General features: G+C 44.2%; 1 protein-coding gene across 1 annotated transcript in view; it reads right to left on the reverse strand.

Annotated features, from left to right (window-relative positions):
• Window positions 1-1479: 1479 nt before the first annotated feature.
• kcna4 (potassium voltage-gated channel, shaker-related subfamily, member 4) overlaps window positions 1480-23379 on the reverse strand; it is a 64575-nt gene continuing 42675 nt past the window's right edge. Inside the window, exon 3 of the mRNA XM_069181449.1 lies at window positions 1480-1839. The gene's annotated coding sequence lies outside the window, so the exon portion shown is untranslated. The remainder of the gene's footprint in view (window positions 1840-23379) is intronic.

Raw genomic sequence — 23379 nt, forward strand, 5'->3', positions numbered from 1 at the left:
ACAAACAACTTCAGCTAAAGAGAAACTACTCTTCTAAAAAAAAAGGGCAGACAATCAGCTGTAAAATTAAAATCCCATTAGAGGGATTAGATTACATAAGCACCATTCAATACTGAGTTTCCCTTTCTTGTCATTGAGCACTTGTTTGGACACAAAATACTGGCTTCAGCACTTGGGCATGTTTTGTCAGTGGGGCTGTAAGTTACCTCCTACATTCTACATCAAAGAGAGCTGCTCTTTGCCTGACTCATCAGAGAAACCTTTCTTTCTCCTTTAATTCAGTCATAGCAGGTGGCGCGGCTTCTTTTTTTACATAGCTTTCGTAGGCTGTAATCGACATTTTACGCAAAACCTTTTTCTTTGAACAGCCAAGTGCTTGTTGATGTGGTCACAAGGATACCTACAATCGACGACTGCGAACGAACAGCAAAATTAGAGCACTGATTGCTGGGGATTCAGAATGTCTGGCTGAAGCTGGGGCATTATTTTTCAACGAATGAGAAACAGGTTTTGAATGAGGAATTACCAGAAGAAACAATTACACACATCTGAAATTCCCAGGCTATATTAAAGGTTCTGTTCCCATCCATTTCAGTTCACATGGAGTTAGGTAATTGGGTGAATTGCATCTTTAAGTGATTGGGCAGGTTGCTCTTTTTATATCTTTTGTGTCTGATGGTGAGAGGGCGATCACTCAGTGTGGGCAGACTCCCTGTACTGCTTCCAGAATCCCTTTATGTCCCTTCTCGCTCTCCACTTCTGGAATCCACAGCAGGGACGTTCCCATTTCCAAGAGAGCACATGTGGCACTTGGGGATTTTGGTAGAGTGGCGCTGATGGAATATTCTACCTTCTAGGACAGTAAATGCTCCATTACAGACTGGCTTGTCTGCCGAGTCATGGAAAAACCCAGAGACGTCATGTGCTCGCCACGTCTCCTACTGGCATAATTAATCTGTCTCTACCTGGGCTCCTGTGCTCAGGACGCATCACCAGCAGACTAGCAGTCACGTCTAGCGTGTCGTCTCTCTTAACCATGCAGTATCTGGAAAGACTTTCATATCTATTACTGTACGAGGAGAGGATCTTCTCCGTCTATTTTCAGTGCCTTCGTGCGCCTTTTTCCATCGTCTCCTAGTGAAGACTGAAATCAATAATGGCTCTAAAAGTGATCATTTGTGGACTTTGATTATAGGAGATGCTAGGATCTACTGTACATGCTTTTACGATCAGTGTCATCAGTTGACCGACACAGCCAACTAAACTGGTTTTGTTCCTTATTAACACTTTGTACCACAACACTCAATGTTTTTCGGACCCATCAGCGGGCAAACCTGCAGCTCTGTACCACCATTCGGTTTTGGGCCAGGAGCAACACTGATACAGAGGAAATGTAAGATGCAAACTGTGTCCTGTATTATCATTAACTGGACTGCAGGATAATGCTTTATACAGTTCAGTATATATTACATTTTCAATGCAAATGCAACCATCCAAAACACGTCTGATCAATGAGCAATTCAGCTGCAGTTACACATGAAGCAAGTATTCATGGGCCCCTAGGGTACCCTTAGGTAGATTTCATTACAGAAGAAAGATAGTGGGATGTTTTATTGACAGACAAGAGTAAAAAAGAAGTGCATGCAGACAGACATCTTTGCTTCAAGATCAGCGGAAGTGAAGCTCCAAGAACCAAAAAAGAGAATTTGCGGGGCAGCTCCTGATTCTTCATTGCAGACTGTCGAGGACGACAACTGGATCATGAAGGAGGGACCCATCCAAGCCTCCAGGGGTGGGAGGCCACTCAAATCTGCCCGAGCCACAGCAACGCTCCCCAGCCTGCACAATGACAGGGCAGAAGAGCCGCTGTGACACACTCACACACAAGGACTTCAGCCACAACTGCTGAGGCATGGCTTTTAGACACCCACCTTCTCTGTCACGTCCTCATTGACTAGAAGAAAGCAATGGATAATGTTAATGCAATGATTTCCTGCAGCACGTATGTAACTGCAGAATAATGACCAAACAGTTGGTCCTGTTGGCGTTGGCCAATGAGCTGGACCAGAGTGGACCACAATACAAGCAATTGAGTTTCAGCAATCACCCTACCCAGACCTGGTTCAAAGCCTTTGAACCCACACATTCTGTTCAAACCATCTCATGACTATTATTATTGATGTTAATTTACCTGGTGGATATTTTAATCCAAAGCACCTTACAATACATTTGTGCACTTGTATACAACAAAACATTTTAACAGTGAGCATTTTCCCAGAGAAATCTGAGTGAAGCATACCTTTCTCAGGGGTAACCACACCAGGGTCCTAATAAGGGATTCGAACCTTAACCTTCGGAGTATATCCTTTTACAAACGCAGCACAATTATAACGAAGCATGTTATTAGCCATGGAAAACAATATTATTAGCACAGAACTTTATCCTAGAAAACTTTCTGGGAAAAGTTATTAATTCACCGGGTGATTAATCTCTTTAATTTTGCCTGGAGGTGTTTATCTCAGGGGGCCAGCAAAGAACTCGGTTGATTCTTCGGTGTGGAATTGATCTGTTCTGCAGGCTCTGAGAGAGAGGCTTCTTAACGATTTCTACAGGAGCCTAAGGTGACAAGCTCGACGACAATGAACTGTCCTCCAGTGGACGAGCAAGCCACACAGTTTCATTGACCCACGGCTGGACCAGAGATGGACAGAAGGACCCTGACACGAGTGACCCATCTACCATGCGAAAGAACCGCAAAGCCAGTCCAAACAGAACATCTGGAGGACGGCCCAACAGCTGGAACATGCCAGCAACAAGTGAACTGAAGCAGTTTCTGCTGGCCCGACCAAACAATATTTTTCTGATGCCAAAATACAGTAGAAATACAAATGTGCTCATAAACGCTGTTACATAATGTCATGTTATATAAGACAAAAACACACCCCCTCTCCTCTCTTATTTACATGTATTAAACTCAAGGAATCCAAGTGACTTACTGCCAGTTATCAACGTGAAGCTCAAGGTGTGCCAGGTACAGTTGTGCCAGGCCAGGATATCAGCTGTAGTCATAGACATTCATCTCAACTGCCACCGTGGCTTCGGGAGAGATGGTTTTTAATTATTTGAATCGTTAGTATTTAAGACGTGAACTGGAGCCTCAAGTGAAATGTTGCTGCCTTCTTGAATCTGACTGTATCTGACATTTTGCAGCTCTCTCATTTGCTTCCTCTTCCATCCAAAACCTAGTCATCATGAATTTGCGCATCTGCAACAGGGGTCTTCAGATCTCAAAACCCCTTCTCTGCTTCTTTCAGAATTGCTGATGTTTCGGGAGCAAAGTCTTACCCTGCAAAACTTTATGCTGCTTTCGCCTCTTCCATTCTGTGCTCAGCCTTTACAAACTGACAAATGGAAAGTGAGAGCCGTCTTTCTAAACCTCCAATAAGGCTGATTACAGTTTTTAGGACTGGTTTCTATTTCTCCAGCTAAATAAATACACTGAGGACTGTTAGCAAATGCAATTTGCTTCACTGTGCCTATAGAACGTTTGTATTTTCAATCAGATGAAAGGAATACAGGACTTCTAATGAAATGCAATCAATCATGAAAGCTTGCCTTTGACCATATGTAATGTTCTAATAACCCTTAATAATATATACCAACCCTCAGGCAATCACCTCTTATGCATACAGATTAAGCAACAGGGAGGCAACACACCAGCTTTGGAGTCTTGTGGCACAGATCCAGTGTTCAGTGTTCGATTCCAGGTTGGGATGTGTGTTTGGGTGGAGTTTGCATGTTATCCTCAAGCTTGTGTGGGTTTTAACCACACAAGTTACCTCCTACCTCCACCAAAGCCTTGATTAAATAGGCTACTCTAAACTCTCTGGTGGTGGTGGTGGTGGTGGTGGGGAGGGATGATTATAATTTTATTTTTGAGGGTCTGCGTTGGGGGGTTGCTCCTAGAATTACCAGGGGCGGCCTGTGTAACTACAGAGAAATAAAGCCAAACGCTTTCAATGGGCTCTGATCTCCAGGTGGCTCGCCTTGGTTCACACGATGCAGGAGTATCCAGAAAGCTTTTTCCATGAGGCCGTCCACCAGGAACCTGCGCCCAGGTAAACCCATGCCAAGCCTACACCTCAGGACGACAGCTCCGGTCACCTAATCAAGAGAAGAGTGCGAAGGACAGGTTTCCAGGGGATACAGTAAGCTGTTGTGTATGCGGGTATCGATTGCCACATGACAGTGATCCATTACATCGCATGAGGCACGGACTGCCATGCCAACAGCAGTCACGTTTACTTCAGACTGACAATTTTATCTGCCACACGTTGTGCGCAGCGATCTTCATGTTACTGTCCCTTGTTAATTAGTAATGCTGTGCACAGCAGGCGATTTATAATAATAAAAGTTTAAATAGGCTTCTAGCTTACTCCTTTTGATGTAGTTTATATTTAGGATCATTGACTTTGTTAACTTAACCTTTGGGCATTCATTATTGAAGGCAAGTCTCCACTGCGAGGGCACTTATATACTGGCGTACTTGGCAGCAGGACAAAAAAAAGTCAAAATCTTTCAATTTTTTTTTGGAAATCAGTACGCAAACGTGGTATTACTGTGTTTTACTGGTTTCAGAGCTGTAGAAATGTGTAATAAATTTGTAACATATATACTGCGCATCAAAACAAACATAGCACTCTGTCGGGAATGATATGCTAACTGCTGTGCACCACAAACTAGACGATAAGACGATTCAGAGTGGAAAGGCCTGGACAGGAGCGTCAGGGCTGAGCTCGTCACGATTGACAGCAGGCTCACTGCCTAGGGCCCCAGGGGCCACCTCAATGTGCAACACAACGGTTTTCTTTTTTTAAATCAGCGCATTCAAACGTGAGCCCAAAGTTAACTCCAGTCGCCCTTTATGTCGCTGCTGTGCTAATCTAGGCTGCTGTCCGTTAGAAATTGTAATAGTTAGTTGTGAATGTAAGTGTAGTGGTTTATTTCCCTGTCGATGGAGTAAATGACTCCGCGGTTAGATGACAATATCAGTGTGGTTTCAGCTGTCGCTGTACCGTCTGCTGCTCGTTTCATTGTAGAAGGTAGTAAATATTGGGATGATCAAGTTTATTATCCTTGCACTGCGGCTAACGTGTGATTTAACATTACTAGTGACCTTTTACTTGCATTGCAAACTATGTTTAACGGTCTCAAATTAAAATCATGTCGCTGCAACTGGCAAACGCACATCTGCCTGCAAAAGGACGTACCTGTCGGGCGCGGAGAAAAGGAAGCAGGATAAGCGATCTCAAAACAGAGCTACGTCACCTCACATCGCTGTAATAATGCATTTGTATTTCTTTTCATTTGGACTCTGTCAGATCCATGTAACTAGCAAACAGCAGACAAGCCCCATCCTAGACACTAGCAGGACGCTTGTAGGCTGCTTGAAGTGTTTCACTAGTTAACAGATTCCCGTTATTACTTCCAGTGTTAAATTACATGCCGACTTTGTAAAACGTGTGCTCCGGGTTCTTGTTTATGCGTTATGTGCTCTTCAAAACGGGTCAATAAAAGTTTTCCATTTCTATAATTAATGTATTTAGTCGTTCCAAATCGCAAAAGATGCCTGGAGCGGGAGCTGATGACAGCAGCGTATGCACAAATCGTGACGTGGAGGGGACCCCCAAAACGTTAGGGCCGGGCCTGCGCTCCAGCCACACCCGCTGCGGGACCCCGGCTGTCTCCCAGGAGCTGAGGATGGGACAGTTCTACCGCCGATGTGCTTGCTGTCAGATGCGAGTCCCACTTTACGTGTGGGAGGTGAACCGAGAGGTCCTGAGGACTAGCAAACAGGCACGTGCGTGTCCAGAGGACATTAGGCAGCATCTGCAGCCCAGGGCAAAGCCCGCATCACAGCTATACTGCCTGCATTGCTTCAGCTGTGACCACACACTAAAAGCCTGGCCTTCAGAGGCGGGCTGTCTGCCTGCTGCTGTAGAAGTCAGCTATGGAATTAATGGCTTACTGCTGCTCAGAACTGCAAACCGTTCTAGCACATCGAATGTTGAATTAATGCCTGTATCAGCCAGAAGATTATTAAAAATTAAGATAATTTTTTTAGATAGGAGAGACCCATTAGGAACATAAAACCTGGGGGAAAAAAAAGGTAAGAAGCTTGCAAATGATGTTCTGGACTTCCTTATAAACACTTTTCAGGGCAAGTTAAAAGATTTAGAATTATGCCGGTTTCACTTCATGAAAACGAACACTGGTTGAAACAGTACAAGTTCCTTCCGAGCGACATCAACAAAGAAAATCTATGGAAAGTTGATTAATTGTTACGCATTAACACATGGAATATTCCAATCCCTTCAGTGCGCTGTTTTGAATAATAAAAAGGCACAGTAGATTTTATAGATCCCAGGCCCCTTCCCAGAAAGCAAATGAAGAAAAAAGTGGAGCATTTCCAAGAAAATGAAAAGGCAAAGTTACAAACGGTTCCGTGCTCTCTTACTGGTGATTGAAGGACACAGCTGAGAAAGAAACAAGTTGCCCACCATTTGTACCTAATGAGGGAATGTGAAAACTGCTTACAAAAAGATCCTCTGTAATAGCTTCAGATCTACAGTTTGTTAGACTAGAAGCAGGGGCCAGTAAGTCTGATTACAGTAACCCAGTGGAATTCAAAGTGCAAAAATTTCTACAAGAAGGTATTGACATCTGCTTAAAATAATTCGTTGTTAAAAGTAGTTTAATACCGTTCTTTCTAAATGGATTCCCGGGAAAGAGCTTAAATTTGCCATGCATGCAATTGCCAGGTATTTCTCGTGGTGTTTTGGTCATATTTTAGTTCAGTTCAGTTTGTCATCTGTACAAGTGCAATGAAATGCTCATTTGCATGTCTTTGTATCGGAGCGAACATTAAAGGAGTCAGCCAGAACATAAACACAGAACAAAAGCAGCAACAACAAGTTCAATAACATACAACTTAAAAAAAAACATCAGTGTGAGTCAGTGGTAGGGGCAGAGGTCAGTAATCTGCCAGCTTGTGGGAAGAAGCTGTCTCCGAATCTGGAAGTCTCGTGTCTTTATGCTCCTACAACGCCTACCAGAGGGAAGGGGGGAGAAAAGGGAGAAACCAGGATGAATGGTATCCTCAGCGATAGTCCAAGCGAGCCGTAAAAATGTCCTCAACAGAGGGGATCTGCACTCCTATAAGAAATGCGCGATGTACAGTATATCTATATCTAAGTGGTCAGAAACTACAGGACAGGGGGCTAGGGAAACTACGTGGGTCGTGGCTGGGACAAGATGGCGCAGGGGAGATGTCTGTGATTAAATAAAGACAAGGTTGGGAGTGGGGGCTATTGCCCGCAGAGACCTCTCATATCATCTTTGTCATCAGCCCCCGTACCATATTTGACCTTTAAATCAACAGATATTTCACTAGGAAAAACAAACGCCTCAGAATCAAGCATACTGAAAGGATTATGGAGCCAGGAGATGGAGAGGAGGTTGGATACAAAAAGATGTACAGTATAGAAGAGAAAGAAAGGGATAACATATAGTACTGTAGTGTTTTAGGTGAGGAAATTACATCAGCAGTGATTGTGAATTACTGACAGCCGAGTCTGGTTGAACTCCCTCATCCCTCCCAATCTTTCATTATAAACACCCTTTATAAATAGGGGGCTGGGTTGCTGGAGTACTACAGGGATATCAGAGTACTGTGAGTTTGCTGTTCAATTTCATGTCTGGAAATAAAGCAGGCTTTGAACCTAAATGTCTTTAGACTGGGTAGAAGTGTTTTTAATACTCTCTAGCCTGCTCCTGTTGTTAAAGAAGGTTCCCCAGCAAAGGAACGGGCGCTTCTACGAGACTTCTTCTGTATTCAGTTTTGCAGAACTGCTCCTGCTCAAACGTTAGGTTTGGTGGGTGAGGAGAATGGTTGGCAGGTCTCGATGCACACAATGTGCTGGAGCCCACATTTATGCTGGGGGCTCTGGCACGGGGAGGCCAGGCTTTCAAAAACCAGAGAGCTGAATAAATTCACACCTCGCAACGGCGCCGACGGATTTCACACCATTCGCTGCCTCTTCGGACATTCCTCGTCGATTTGATTATGTAATGCGCGCTCACCTTGGCATGTCCCCTCATGAGAATGGGAATTGAACTCCTTCAGTAAAGAGGTGCCAGGCGTGATCACCAAGCAGAGCCTTTTAAAAACAGAGCGGAAGAACTGTGCACTTGCAAAAACAGACTGCATCACGTAGCGGAATAAACTCCATGCATGCATAGTGTTGCATTCATAAGCAGTGGAGTTGTAGTGCAGATTGAAGTTATAATTAGATGCAATTTGGATCAGAACATCTGTATGAGCCAGCTGCAGGGGCTTAGGAGTGAAGCTTTACTTGCATTGTTATTGTTTTTTTAGAAGACTTGCAGAGTGCGAGGTCAGGTGGCATAGAAGATTGATTGGAGTAATTATCAATGTCCTGATTCGACCCCAGGAATGGAGAGTGTGTAATTGTTGCAGCTGCCTTTCTCACTCCCCACCCTCCCCAACACACACACACTAAGTCTCCGCAGTGCCCTTCATGCACACTTTCTTAAAATGTTAAAGTGAGTTAAACTCACTTTGCTACTGCAAAGTAGCAGTCAATGATAACTGAAGAACAAAAAACTGCTTCAAGGCGTTAAGTGACACCTACCACAGGGATCAGCACCTGAATACCTTCATAGCTAGATGTAGACAATTTCTGACCACACGGACACACAGAAGCCACGTGGCGGTAGTGTCATTCTGAAAATCCGCCGGAATGTTTTGGCTCCATCCAAGAGCGAGATCAAGCATCCCTCAAACCTACAGTACAAGATCTATCTAAATTCAGTGGCCGATGTTCGCAAAAGGCATCTGAGCCAAAGACGGATTGCATGTTCTGAGGGACACTGAAGAGATTCACAAACCACTGCTGTACTGCTACTGATCACATACCTTGTGCAATAATAAAGATAACCAGTTAAATTCTCAAGCTTTGGGAGTCAATACATCAGGACATATTGAGTTCAGGGGTGTCCACTCCTGATCCTGGAAGGTCGGTCCGTGTGTCCAGATTTTCTAGGTCTCTTTAAAGCAGTAGCACCTAAGACACTGGACGAAGCAGTTAAATAAACAGCTGGTTGAGCTTAAAAGTTGAGTTGGAATGAAACCGTCCAGACTCACACACAGACTGGTCCTCCACAGGACCAGTGCTTTGATTTGTCTTTCCCCTAGTTGACTCAACTTCCCATTTCACGCGATAACAACCTCTGTTGGCAAATACCGGGCAGTATTTCACCACGCTCATTTTCATCAGACAAACAGGGTCCTCACTGACGAGGATGAGGCTGACGGATTTCTCCCCTGTCTTCACCTCGTAGCCTTGTCCAGCACGCTCTCCAGAGCCTTGCTATGCATTAGAGCAGATTTAACCAGGAAAAAAAAAAAAGGAAATTCACAGTTTTGCTGAACAGTCCTCTGGCGATTTAAGATTGGAAACACTGTGTAACATAAGTTCACAACAGCTCCAGAATAACTGCACTCATCCTCCCCTCCTCCTCACAGGTAACATGCACTGAGCAACAGGATCACTAGACGTCATGGAAAAAAAAAGATACTGGTCCCCTTTCAATCCGTCATAGTCTAGTCAGTCAAGGTAGTGAGAATGTACACAATCAGGTCAAGGAAAACTAATATGTTGATGTTTTATCTCCTATTGTCTGGATTACAGAGCCCTGATGAAACTCTAAAACTGATATATGTGAAGAATAAAACAGCATTTCACCACTCTAACCTGCTTCTAACCCTGTAAAATACAAGTCTTTCCAGCTACCAGGCCTCTGGAGATTTCAGTTTACCATCACTTCTGTGCTCCAGAGACCACATGGGGCTCTGTAATCTATAAACATCCAAAGATGTTACATTGCCTTTTGTTAACTGCCTCAGACAATGAAACTCCTGGACTGCACATTCAGCAGGTGAGAGCATGTTCTCCCTTGATAATGCCATTATCAAGACATAGACATAGGACATAGGGCACAGAACCTTAGCATATGGTATCAAGGACACCGTATAGTAAAGATGAGGCAGCTATTCACTAACTTATAAAAAGGTTAGAGATGCATCGAGACCCCAGACACTCACAGCAAGCGTCAGCCCTGTATGCATGTGTCCCTGTCATGCAGTAAGTCAAGGACCCAAACCACAGCACCAACCCAGACTTGACAACACCCAGCCCATCACTCCCCTTCCTCTGTGAAACCCAGCTCACACACGCAGGCTGTGACAGAGCCCAGATCTGCACCCGGCTACAGACTGCAGATGCCAAGCTGTGCTGGGAGCTGCCAAGTGATTTATAATGTGGCAAAGCCACCCCTGTTTGTACATGTGGAGGCTGGCTCAGTGTAACACAGAGACCTCAGGCATGAGCTCATTGACATTATTAGATCCTTCTGAAAACACCCCCATCATTTGTCCCCTCTGAGCTTTTTTTCTCCCCCACAACAATTTTCACTGGCAGATAAGTGAATCCGTACCTCGAAGATATTACTTTGAACAATCCCTTCCAAAAACAAAATAAGGTGATGTTTTTTTTTTGTAACTGTGTTACGGAGCATGAAAGCATACAGTTAATTAAAAGTTTAGATGCACGATTGTCTATCCCTTCACCTGTAAAACACAAAGGTTTTTGAAAAAGACACAAATAAACCTGCAAATACACTGGTGTACTATACATATTTGTATTTAATTGATGCCGTAGGAGTTTTTAACATTATGCCATCTTCTTAAAAGTTTCAAAGCATACAACAAACATCCAAATCAGCATGTTAGAATACATTTAAAAAATCATAGATTTTAAATGCTCCAATTCATTAGGATTATTGGAAGTTAGAATTTGTCAAGAATGCTTAGGCAGAAATCCTAATTTCACTAACTGCACATCATTAAAGAGCTTGTTCGTGACAAAGAAACGGTCCCTCCACACTGTCAAACTCATGGCAGAAGACAAAGAGCTTGCTTTTCATTGCACATAAACCTCACAAAAGCTTCCCAAGGTGATTCAGTGTCAAGGCTTTTAAGATTCTTCAAGGGCCAGGCAAAATGTTTTAAATCCAATATTTTTCTACTTCACCCATGTTGTGTCAATAGAGGAATCAGATTTTCCCCTCAAACAACTAACAGATTCAGTACCTCCTTCCATATGGCACTGCAGTCCGAGGGATTAGGTGATCTGATTATTGTCAAAACTGGTAGACACAGAAGATTGAGTGTATATAATTCAGTTGAGAAAGAATGCTATTATAGACGGTATGCAGAGAATTCAGCTAAATTCAGCTTGATCAAAAATTGATACACAGTGAAAACTCCTGAGCAGTGACCAGATATATAATTGTCTGGCCAATTGCATAATTGTCAGTCAAAGCTAATCTTCATATCTATACATAACCAAGCATGGCTGTTAGCACTACCTGTCACGAGTCTTGGGATCAATTCCAAATGGGGGTTCCTTCTGTGTGGAGTTTGCATGTTCTCCCTGCATCAGCATTGTTTTTCTCAGATTAGTCTCAATTCCTCCCATGACCCCAAAACATACAAGCCAACCATTGCCCCTATGTTCCTCTCCCATGTGTCTGTGTCCAAAGATGGTTTCGTGCCTCATCCAGAGTGAAGTCTGAACCAGTATCCCATGTCTCCCAGGTTAGGCCCCTGATCACCATGAGCCTTGAAAGATAAAGCGTCTATTCACACAGGATGGATCTCTGCAATGAGGATGGCCTGTTTTCATATGTTAAAGACTAAGGAGTCAAGCTCACTCCAGTCTCTAGCTGGTGACTGGTGCTTCTGATCTGAAGTCCTGCTTTTTTTCGTCCTGTGTCAGCAGCAGTCGGAACAGCTGGACCGGAGGCAGGGGACCAGGAGCCAGAACTGGACTGGAGGATGGATCTTTACTGTGGTCCGGACTGTAAGCCACTGCGCAGAAGCTCCGAGGAGAGAAACATCATTGCCACTCTCCTCTACTTGCAAAAAATTGATTCTCTGCAAGTGAACAGAGGTAGGAAAGGATAGAACCATAAACCTACCTATGACTTTCATGGTTCTTCATAAGAGTCAAAGCTTTGCGCCAATGTTTTGCCCAGCTCCCAAGCAAAATCACCGAGATGCTCTGACCCGTTTTTCAAATCTGCTTCGGTACTCGGCTCACCTGCAGCTTCAAAATGCATGTTGCTCAGGTCAGTAAAAACCTGTTGGAGACGGTCACTTATTCTCAATAAGGAAAATGATTTCTATTTTAAGTAATAGATAGCTATACCTGATTCCTGAGGGGAAATCTGACTAAGAAGGACGTTTAAGCCCTTTGACACAGGCAGTGCAAACTGATCTCATAAGAAACATAATGTGATAAACAGACGACACGGAAGATGGTAAGCTTTGTTTTAAGACACGTCTTTTAAAAGACCAGCTTTGATTCCATGACTGGAGAACCTAACTGGGTTGTATTGTTACCTCAAGATCCTTTCAGTCCCTGTTGTCACTGGCCAAAGAGATGAGATCACTGGAAAACTTTCTGAGCTTGTTGACAAGTTCCTCTGTGCGCAAATTACAATCCCAAGAAAATCATTTATCAGGCAATAAAATCAGAATATTTGAACAAAGAGAAAAATGGAATGCCACAGAAGAAGCCTTCAAAGAAGTGAATAATGGGCTTGTAAAATATTAAAGCAAATGTAATATTGTGTGACTGCACAAATGAAAGGTTGGTCTCTTTTTTCATTTTACAGCTCTCTTTTTCTCATTACAACGATCATCAAAACCTTTATTTAAATATATATGACTGCCAGCCTCTGCTGTGCCCAGGGTGAATGCATGTTTTTTTTATTTAAACTTTTGTAATTAAGATTCAGAATCATCTGCAAAGCGTGAGACAAGCTTTACAGCGAGAAAACCACTGTTTGGCTATCCATGCTCGCTCTGCTCTGTAAGGCTTTAGGATGGAATCATAAGCGAACCAAAAACAGTGACGTCTTTAACTTATGAAACAAGAGGAGGTTGATTCCACACATAAAAAACAGTGAAGCTCAGCAGCTGTTTTTCTCACACTCCTGACTGCGAGGAGCCTTCTTCTTAGCTAGTACTGCTTTCACACTTTCTCCCCTTGACCCTTAACTCAGGTGACCAAGGTCACTCTTCAGCACTGGGCCTTCTGGATGGAAAACTGATTTTGCCCTCTAATGATGGCCAGTCCAGTTTTAATTTCATGCACGATTGCCAAAGCACGTTTTGACCGCAGCCACAACTCATTTGCATCTTGACTTGATATTATCGCCCTGCCCAGAACCCCGAGGGCTCGATATATTTTGATACTGCTGGGTGCAGACCTGTTTTCTATCTGTTACCAGGGCCAAGCATCCTGCCTTGCAGGACGACTTAAACCGGAAACATGGCTGCAGGTGATGTACCATTTAAAAAAAACAACTTTTTGGGTCCCTTTCCCATTCCTAAGGCATTCATCCATAACATTATTACAATATCAGTGCCAGTACGCAAACCTGAAAAAAAAAATGTTCCAGCAGATATGTTAACATCTGATAATGAGAGAAAGGGAGAATGTTGCACACAGGACACTTTTGTTTCCCCATACAAAAGGGTATCCTCATTTACACCAAAATGTGTTTTCTGCTCATGTGGAGTTTAATTTCAGGGGAGCATGGAAGAGTTAACAGCAGTTATGAGAGATAAGAGAAAGTCCACATAGATACAGCAACACAGACTTGTGGGTTTGTGTTAATCTGAAGGGCAGTCAGGAAGTCATATTAAATGTGGGGTGGACGATCAGCACGTTTTTTGCTGAGTTACCAGTCTGTGTTAGACACACAGTCAACAGTGTAAAAGTCTGTTGCTGGTGTCCTCACTGTACTGAATATTGTCACGAAATGATCCTGCAAAACTTTTCTACCGTCAGAACAAAATCTGTTTTAAGTTTCATTGACTTTGTGATTATCAGCAAAACTGGTATCCTGCATTGGCGTTGCGCAACATGTAACAAAGTTAGATAAAATACAGTTCCAAGCAGCTCCCAGAAGACTAACTCAACAGACTCCTCACTCAAATTTTTACGTTTCCTCCTTTCGTTCTTCTGCGTGCTGGGAATGATCCTAACACCAGAAGAATTTGCAGATTCACAGCTTGCTCGCATCAGTCCTTTTCAATAAAGAAGACCATAAGGAATGCCTGAGATACCATACTGTATAAAAAAAATGCATGACAGAAGCATTAACGTCTTTCAGCTGAAAATTCTTCTACAGGGCCCGGAGTCCACTGAGAGCCTGGGGTTTTATTAAGCTGCAGAGCCCAGTTTCAATATCTAATACCTGGCTGACGTGAAACATGCAATGCAGTTCAAGAGCCTTAGACATCTTACACACAGTCAGACGTTACACTGTAGGATTTGAACATCAATAATTTACTCAAAGTCTCCACAGCTCTCTCCTACTGTTATAAGAGCTGTGTCTGTTTTTAATGCATGGTTTGAAGGCCTGTTGAACACTCATACCACATAAGCACTGAGGAGGGCCTCCTTAAACCCATTATTTATTTTGCATTCTGGGGAAAATGAATGTCCTTGTTGGTGTATATACTGTGTGCTGGATATACAGTATCTCTGTTTCTTGGCTATTTTAAATAAACTCTGTCATTTACAAAACAGAAACTTACATTTATAATTTATTAATTTATATTTACATAACAGAATCAATTCATATAACTCTAATAGGTTACTGTAAAGAGGTTCTTTTATTCAATGGATTGGCTGTTGTATTTGTCTTACCTGTTGTGGATCCACAGTGTTGGCCTTGTCTATTTCTTCCACCATATTGTGTCAAGTTACAAAGCCTCTCTCACCCCTGGTTTAAATGGAGGCTCAGCTGTCCATCAAGAGGAGCTGGGGGCAGAGTCTAGGGTGTTAAACCTAGTCCTCATGGGATAGCAAGTTAGACTTGTCCTTGTAGTATATCTGTGTCTGTGTGTTGTTACACAACCTGAAGAACTGCAGTCCTGTTGTTGAAACTTCTAATTGGACAATTCCTGGGTGAAACTGCAGATTGTTATTTTTCTGAAATATTTTTTTCTTTTCTTCCCTAAATAGTTTTCTTGTGTTGTTGTTTATATACCTTAGTAAACAAACCTTGCTGGGTCTGTTTTTTATGATGTCTGTGACTGACCACTGGACCTAGGTCACGATGGTTTAATCACGACACCTTAGCTTAGGCTGGGTGAGAAGAAACCAAGTTTGTCATTTAGCATCCTTAATTGATCGGGATCTTCCGAAACCGGATTGAGAGAGCTCCAGGTAAGCCATACCTGAGCAGCTATTACAGAGTGTTGTGGTAATGCTTCATATCCACTCTCCCTCTGTTTCAAGCCACATCCAGGCCCAACCCTGTGGTCCAATAACCACTCAGTCCAATCGAGGGTCACAGTGAGCCACCCAGAAGCTAACTTTGTGCCAGCAGGCCCACTCTAGCGCAGTGGGAGGTGGAGAAGTGGGAGATTCCCTGGGGAACGTCAGCGAGGCCAGATTGTACCAAGAAGACTGTCTTAAACTCCACACAGAAGGCAGGAATCCAAGATCCACAAGGCAGCAGTGCTAAAAAAATGCTACAGCACTGTATCGCCCAAAAGGATGATGATTTCCTCTTATCATTATGATTTCAGACCAATGCTGATATCTCAGTAGATAGTACATTATTCTGCATATGGTAAATGAATAACTTTATTTGTACTGTTGTAATAACACGGCAGTAAATATATCCTGGGAAAACACCAAGAGAAACCATGAGGAGCAGCTCGAGAGTCATCTCCGTACCGGCACACGGATTGGCAGATCCTAAAGCTCTCCTCTGGGTGTCACAACTTGATCACCCCCCCCCCCAGAGGAGAAACAGAGCCGATGGAAATGAGCAGAGAAGGGGGAAAAAACTCCCCTCGAGTGACAGCTGAAAGAGACCCCCGACACCGGCGCCTCCTCCTGCAGAGCTGGGAAGTACGCCTCCCCTCGCCTCTCTCAGTTTTATTTCTGGCAGCCACGGAAAGCAATGTCATTCTAAACACGCCGTCATGCCCAGAAAGGCTCTCCTTGACTGTGCGCGCACACAAAATCATTTGTCAGCTGCCTGCTGCACCTCTTCCCCACCCCATGTTGTTTGGGATCTGCGGCTAACTTGGCAGTCAGGATTAACCTTCTAACTCTGCCTGCAAGGAGCCATCCACAGGGGAATAAAGTAGCTAGGGAAATGTTCATTTCAGAATGTTTTTTTTTTTTTTTAATATCTCGCCAGTACTCAGTTGTGTAATCGTTGATGGACTGTGCTGTGGGGAAAAAAAAATAACGTTGAGAGGAGACGTTTTTCTTGTTTCGTTTCAGCGCTCATCAAAATGCTCTGTTTTCCTATTTTCTCCTGTTGAAATGCTGCAAACACCCTGCTGGATCAACATGATAAGGGGCTGTGCGGGTGGCCTGGTGTAGCGGTTGTGCGCATTGCTGTCTTGTGGCGCTGGGGGCCCTGCGCTCAATTCCTGGGGTGCTGTCTGTGTGGAGGTTGCTTGTTCTCCCTGCACTCATCTGGGATTCCCCGTGGGTGGAAACCCTCATGCACACCTTCTCTATGCCTTAAGGGAGGAAAACAAAACAGGGAGAAGCCACAAGATGATTAAAAACAGAAGATCAAATATTCAGCTCCCCCTCTTCCTGAACTAGGGGAATCACACTGGCCCAAAGCTGGTGTGTTCCTAAACCTGTTTTCTTCCTCAGTCCTCAGATTTGCTGTTTGGAATAATCAGTGTCATCTATAATTTGAGAGCCGAATTAGAAATCCTTTTAAATGCTCTATTTTATTCCTTTTTGCCTTCACTTGGTCTTTAAAAGGGCATGCTTATACTCGCAACAGAGGGTGAGACAGACAGACAGGTTACATAAGCCTGTCAGCTTCATCAGTGGTCATCCCTTGTGGAGTATTCAGCTCATGAATGGAAGTGGCATTTCTGCTTTGAAATTTGCTTTTATTTTGCTGTAAGCAAGATCGTCTTTTCTATTTTAGTAGGAGCCTAACAAGATTTAAAAAGGTCAGGATTTTTGTGGCAGCCTCTCTCAGTGTAAAACGAACAAAAGAAAGCATGCCTTCAATTTACACTTGCTTAGACAATCTGAATGCTTTTCAATCACCTCCCAGCAACACAAAGCCTCAGAAAATAAACAGTAGCCTTTCGGTGGTTCACTGTCTAAAGCAGAAAACGTGCAAAATATATCGATTTTATATTACATAGTTTTTACAGTGGCAGCATTCTTAAACAGCTCATTTAATCCTTTTAGAAGCAGACAGGTTTTTTTTATAAAGACTGATGAAAGGAACGGTAATATATGTATTTAGGCTCAGCCTGTCGGGAAGCTGAGAGGTTGGCACAATCCTGGCACACTGCTGGAATCAACACTGTGCGCAAGTGGCACCCCCTCTGCCAGTTCACCCCCACGTCCTCTGGAGGAAACCCGTTCTCTGCCCGATGTGTTGTGCGCAAACACTCTGTCTCTCTCACGCACATGCAAGGGCTCACGTGCACAGAAAAGCTCTGAAGCCGCGATGGACTGAAACGCCACAGCACCCTCCCCCATGTTGGGGACACCCAATAAATATTCCAGTTAGATATGGCAAATGGGACACAGCCCCCACAGAAACCTCCCCTGCTGCTGCAGTTGAGAAATATTTCAAATCTTAAAATTAACCACTTTTTTCAATACTCTCAGCACATTGGAGGTAGTGTAAATCGTATTTAGACAAATAGCAACACTCTGCCTCTCTCTGTAAAGATTATGTACATTTCATATTTTGTACTGATCTTTCAATACCCATCTCACACATTTTTACACAAGTTTAGAGTTTTTAAATATGACCAACTTTCTCTTTCATAATTACGTTTCATGCACAATGCACCTTTTCCACTGCCCAGAGCTAAGCAAGTTAGTGGCTGGAATGAATTTACTTGGCTGCTGTTATTTTAAGAATGAAAGGTTTTGTCGACTGAGAGGTTAAAAAGGTGAATGGATAAGAGTGGAGAAGCGGTTTAGAACTCATTGACGTGCGTGGGTTAAAAGTTACTTGCATGTTTGCCCATGAGAAGGCTCACCGAATAGCCCATAGTGAGCAGGAAAGGAATAACAGGTCTACACACCGATCTCCACAACTTTAGAGAAAGATCTGGGAAGCAATAGCACAATTCTGTGGGTCTATCGTGTTTCCCTTGTCTTTGTCAAGGATCTAGGTATGAAAAGGCCTGGATTCAGATGTGAAGCAACAATACTTTAAAACATCCTGAACATTCTGGTTGAAGATTGAAAGCAGAGACACATTTGTGAAACACAACACAGAGAACACATGGGATGTAACACATCAAGGTTAAACTGGAACTTTGTTTTGTTATACTCAGTGTAATAAACCTGTTGGTGGGTGAATAATATCCCCACTGGAGGTGCCCCCCAGCCTGTGGAAGCGGGCGAGGTCGTTTCATCACTACTAATGCCACAGCTGGGCGCCCTCCAAGCACACAGATTGTTTGGATGCAGCCATGCTGCTGATGCACCAGTCAGCTCCTTCTGGACTGGCTCGTGCTAAAGACAGCCCAGGATGGATGATGGGACAGATGGACGCCTCAGTCCTGGTTTCTCTGAACGAGACTGCTGTCTGTTAAAGCACAGCGCTCATTCTCTGGGCACCGTCTCTCACAGAAAGGCTCCTTCGACTAGTCGATCTTCTCCGCTCAACCTGGGCGTCTTTGGCTACCGTTGCATGTAGGAAAATCATGTCTTTTTATATCGCTGTCTTCACAGATTCTCCATCAAGTCATTTCGGCGGTTTTAATTAAATGGCAATTGAAATTGAATGGCATGAACAATTCGTTTGGGATGAAAAGGACTGTGTAAATGCAATGACGATGATGATGGTTGTTGTTGTTGTTGTTAAACAGATCCGGTCTGCTGTTGACCACAGATTTAGTCTGCTGTTGACTAAATCACATGCACATGCTCAGTGCAGGCCGAAGGGTGACGAAGCCAGACATCTCTTACCAGAGCAAACTGCTGACCCGCTGGCAGCGCTGCAGAGCCAGGGGACCAGAAGGGGCGATGATCAAGCCCTTAGCCTTGTGCCCTGGGCTGCTGACTAGGATTCTGACCTACAGCATACGGGCACTGAAGGCCAAGCACGCCTACCTGATACTACAGCCCATGAGGGCACACACAGGCCACGAGACAATCTGGCGTTTGTAAGGTGGTGTACTCCTGGCTTTTTCCAGGACCTGCTGTGCCAGCTTTACAACTCCTTTCTCTGGCCAAAGCTTGTCTTGACCTTTTCCTCATAACGTAATGCTTTGCCATTCTTTTGCCGTGATTTCACTGTGATTCTCTTTACTTTACTCTGCTATACCACAGTGAGTCTTTACAAGGATACAGGCCGCAAGATAACAAATGTCATTATTAAATACTGACCCGAAAATGCATTCATATTTTCCATTGGGGTTTTGCATTCAAGGCATTTAATACAGCTGGTACAGAGAGGTGTTTGTTTTACACTGACAGGAGTGTGGTATGTGTATACATTCTTATTTGTCAATGTCATAGTTGTACCAACTGTACGTGCCCCATAAAGATATCCCATCCTTAACCCAGCTGGACTCAGATTACTCTGGATAAGACCTCTTTGCACAGTACAGCTAATCCAGTCACCATGACAACAAAAAAGACATTTCCCTGCACCCATCCCACTAAAGTGCTTCCCTTGCGGATCAAGACTGTTCCTGCTTTCCCAAATTCTTTGTCATCGATTCCGCCACTCGCTGCTCCACTGAAATCCCAAAAGCTCCGCGTTCTACAAACACAGGGATAGAAAATCGGTTTCCGTCAAGAAAGTAGAACCCTGAGGAGGTGTTTTGGGGGCTGTCATGCTTATAATCATAAGAAGCCAACTCTAATTCCCCCTTGAAACCGATTCGCTCTTATTTTTGAAGGTTTTGATAAAACGCCACAGCGGCAGATTGATGTAGGAGGAGGCTCCAAAGTATGGGGATGCAAAGTGTAGAAGCAGACTCGAGTCCCACGTTAAGCCGTCAAAAAACAAAGTATACCAGCATGCCCACCCGCGACAGAGCACGACACCCTTGGGATGTCCTTGCCCAAAAAGTCAATCGCATAACTTTCCGTCAGCAGCTCTCCTCCATTCTCCCTGTTGATCCTAAACAGCAACAGGCTTCTCCCAGTAAACAGCAGGCCGGCAATCGTCACTGAGCTGACGGAAAGGAGAGCACAAGGTTGCGACTGTCACGGGCGTGCTCAATCACCCGCGCGCCGCAGAGCTCAGACATTTCCTGCAGCTGTTTTGGGGAGACATAAACACGAAGAGAAGTGGCTCCTGTGGTCACATTTAATCGCCTCCAGCGACTGGGTAAATAAGGTGGGAAGCTCCGCTCCGTAGGCCGTGTTGACAACCGCTAAAAGGGTCTGTATAACCACAACCACTGCCTGCCCAGGGATCCGATTACATTCTGCCTCTTTTTTTATAGACATGCGAGGGGCAAGGCCGGAGTCGTTCACTCCGCAGGCGGAGAATGCAGATGGAAACCAGCGGGCGGATGATGTTTTTTACGGGTGCCCTGCTTCTTGGAGCTGAGGAGGATTCTGGGAAAAGGCCGGGGGCATGGACTCGCACCCCGTTGCTTCAGGATAAACCCTCCTGTGAGGAACTGCAGTGGGAAGAGTGGAACCTTTGGAAAACGGCAGCTCACCTGCCTGCCTTTCAGCCCTTTGGTATTGTTTTAAATTGCCAGCAAGGGATGCCTATACGCTACAAGAAAGAGGGATAGAGAGCCGCATCTATTTGCATTGATGTGGTGCTCACTGTATTCATTCGATTGATTGCCCATGGAATATCTGTCTGGCTGCAGACCACACTCCTTGATGTTTGCCATTGCAGATGAAATCCTCTTCTAAATAGCGCTGAGCCGTACTCACTGGAGCATTTCTCCCCCGTCACAAAAGGTCCATTAAAAGCAGAATGCGCCTTTGAAAGTCATACACGAATGGAGAGCACAGAAAAAAAGACAGGTGTCTCAGGCAGGTGAATACGGGGAAACCGCAGCAAAGGCCTGACGTGATCCTGCCCAGGAAGACAGCAGCCAACTCCCCTCTCAGACCTCGTTCAGAAAGCACACCCGTCCAGCTAGCCGCGTTTCAGCTTTCACACACCAAGGCAGCGACCTCCTCCTCCCTCCATAGCGCACTGTCTTGTCGGTCCCGTGCCCCCGCCACTGCCCCGGTGTCTGATATCTTCATCGCCGGGCTGGGCCGTGTTCGAGCCGGTCGCCGAAAGGAGGGTTCGGCCCGCGAAAGCCTGTTTCCACCTCCTCCGGCCCAACGCCAGCGAACCGTTTTCTCATCAGCCCGCAGGGACTCCCAGCGGCATGCTTTTCATCACAGGAAACACTGGGCCAGACTGGGCTGAGGAGCAGATCAGATAAGGTTTTAGTGCAGACGGCAACAGAGTGGCTTTGAATGGAAAAGCAAACATGACAGACATTGATTTCAGATCTCCTACTCCAGATTTTCTGTTTATATACTACAGATGAGGAGTAAATATATCTATGTATTACTTTATCGGGTAGGCTGACAATGTAGTTTATTTACCACAAACGAAGGGATTTCACAGTTCCAAACCAATATGCTAAACAAAGTCTGATACCATTTTAACATTGCCTTAACCTGTTCATCAGCAGCTATGAGGGAACTTGGTCCACAGTGGGCGTAACACACAGTCACACACACCTGTGCACAAGAGACTCTGACCATGACAAAATGATAGTCCCTTTAAATAAAACCCTAACATTCAATACAGTGTAAATAAGGGGAAGCTAGGTGTAGTGTTACTCATCTTCCATATGGACAGGGCCGAGCCGCCAATCTAAAGTGCTGTGGTAGTGTCATCCAGGCATCAGATTTCTCTGGGCTGATGGGCACAGTGTTGCAGGACAGGCAGGGCTGCCGTTGATAAAAACAGCTTCCCACAGCTATGCAAGAAGAGTTGGCATATTGTTCGGTGATCAGTCTTATGTTACCACCACGAGGAACGGAGCCTATTCTTGGGGGACATTGACAGGTGTAAACCCCAGCTATAATAGAACCAGATGTACTCCACTGTCTCCCTCAGATCCCGGCTAATCTTTATAAATTTTCCCAAAAGCCCTTTTTCCTAATTCAATAATAGAACGTCTTTAGAGTCGCGTTCCACAGCGGACCGAAGCATTTCAGAAACTAAGCCCGTGAAAGAAAGTGACAGGAGGGCTCTATAAATACAGTCCCTGTGCTGCAGCAAGAAATAAGTCATCAGGCTTTTTTTATACGTGACTTGTTCTGCTGTGGCGTTTGTTTCCTAAGGAATAGCTTTTGTCTGCCCTGCCTTAATGTGCTGACCTCTGCGGTAGACCACAGTCAGAATGACATTACAGTCATCTGTGTGTCTCAAAAGCCTTTCTCCTTTCTCATATCCGTCTGTCGTATCTCACAACTGCATCAAAGGACATGTGGTGGTCCTGGTTTTGGGTTAAAAAAGGCTACACCATCCTGTCCAAGCAAATTAACCTTAACTAAACCATGCTTAGCGAAGATTTATCACAGGTTTTTGCTAGTGGCTGTAATGTCTTCTGAAGTTTTTGCATAGAAATGTAAAATGGTCTTAGTTTGGAAACTTTCTAAACCATAGGTTTAGCGGTAAGAGGAAGTAATGGGAAGAAACTAGTTTTCTCATTTTTTGAATCTGCTCAAGCTTTTTCAGCCTTTACTTCAAATCAAGACCTGATCCATGTTATTTTCACCTTTCAGACTTGTGACATGTCACGTTTTCCAAATAAACATTAAGTAGAGTTTACTGAGGCTGATTGCATGTCTTGCAAAATAAAAACCTCTATTCATTTCCAGGATTCTTGCTATATCTGTAAAGTCATAAGATCCCAGCAACTGGCCTATTGTTGCAGTTTGACTGATGTGCTGGGCTGGCATCAGTCCCAAAGTTTAGTAATTACTCGACACAGCACTCATTTTAAATATTTAAACATGAATGGCTTTGGGTGTCGTGTATCAGAAAAAAGAAACAACAGAAAATAAGTGGCACTGGGACATTTGAAAATGACCTCTGACCTTTCCCCCTTGTTGAATAGGCAATGCCCGCCCAAGGTCTAGTGCATTGTGGGAGGGGAAGCGTTTCAGAAACTCATTCCAAATTCACTGAACGGCTGCATTTTCATCT

This window comes from Lepisosteus oculatus, chromosome 21, assembly GCF_040954835.1.
Source record: "Lepisosteus oculatus isolate fLepOcu1 chromosome 21, fLepOcu1.hap2, whole genome shotgun sequence".
NCBI lineage: Eukaryota > Metazoa > Chordata > Actinopteri > Semionotiformes > Lepisosteidae > Lepisosteus > Lepisosteus oculatus.